The sequence below is a fragment of the Octopus bimaculoides genome, chromosome 9 (assembly GCF_001194135.2).
Source record: "Octopus bimaculoides isolate UCB-OBI-ISO-001 chromosome 9, ASM119413v2, whole genome shotgun sequence".
In the NCBI taxonomy this organism is placed as follows: Eukaryota; Metazoa; Mollusca; class Cephalopoda; order Octopoda; family Octopodidae; genus Octopus; species Octopus bimaculoides.
Window position 1 is genome coordinate 96,845,353 of NC_068989.1, and position 1,439 is coordinate 96,846,791.

General features: G+C 38.8%; 1 protein-coding gene across 1 annotated transcript in view; it reads left to right on the top strand.

Annotated features, from left to right (window-relative positions):
* Positions 1 to 1,439, top strand: part of LOC106876489 (tRNA (guanine(6)-N2)-methyltransferase THUMP3) — a 1,024,452-nt gene that overhangs the window by 999,867 nt on the left and 23,146 nt on the right. The gene's annotated exons all lie outside the window — the stretch shown is intronic.

Consider the following 1,439-nt stretch of genomic DNA (forward strand, 5'->3'; position numbering starts at 1 on the left):
CATACATATATATATATACACATACATATACATACATATGTATATACATACACACCCACATACCTACATACATATATATCTATACACATATATATACACACACATACAAAACATTACCCACACACATACACACACACACACACACATATATATATATATACATATCTACATATAAGTACATACACACATATACATACATACACACATACATATACATACACATACCCATATACATATATACACACACATATACATACATACATACATACACATAAATACACACATTTTTCCACGTATACCTATGCATATGTATATACACTTGCATATATATATTATTCTTGTTTCAGTCATTTGACTCTGGCTATGCTATCTCATATAATATATAATACATGTAGAACAAAGACAGAGTTCAAAAGTCATTCTTGAGCCATAGGCTCTATTCTGTTCTGGATAGGATGCCTGTTCATTGCAGGATTGCTCATTTCTGCAAGCTGAGTGGACAGAAACAAGATAATCGGAAGCATTTTTCTCAAGAACACAATGCATCTTCCACTCCAGGAATTGAAACCACAATCTTATGATCATGAGTGCAATACCCAAGCCACTAAACAATACACCATCACATATTATGCATATATATCTGTTTTATATAAATGAACAAGCTGTTTGTACATTCACAAAATTGTACTTGACAAGTTCTAGAGAGGAATGAAAGCGCTAATAATAATGAAGAAATAAAAGGATTTTTTTTTTCCAAAATTCTGATGACTTTTTTTCTCAATATTCAATTCTGTACATCACACCTAATGCTCTATACATACATACATACATATATATCACATCGTCGTTTAACGTCCGCTTTCCATGCTGGCATGGGTTGGACAATTTGACTGAGGATTTGTGAAACCAGATGGCTACACCAGGTTCCAATCTGATTTGGCAGAGTTTCTACACCTGGATGCCCTTCTTAACGCCAACCACTCTGAGAGTGTAGTGGGTGCTTTTACGTGCCACCGGCACGAAGGCCAGTCGGGCGGTACTGGCAACGGCCACGCTCAAAATGGTGCATTTTACGTGCCACCCACACAGGAGCCAGTTCAGCGGCACTGGCAACGATCTCGCTCAAATGTCTTTACACATGCCATCTGGCACAGGTGCCATGACGATTTCGCTTTCGCTTACTTCAACAAGTCTTCACAAGCTGAGTTTTGTGTCCAATGAAGGAGACAACGTTGGCATGGGTGCCAGTTGTCGAATTTATTTCGATTTCGATTTCACTTGCCTCAACAGGTCTTCGGAAGTGGAGTTTTGTGTCCAATGAAGGAAGGTACGCATAAGTGGACTGGCTGAGGCCTTAGATTTAGGTCTCACTTGGCTTGCCTGGTCTTCTCACGCACAGCATATTTCCAGAAGTCTCGGTCAGAAGTTATCGCCTCGGT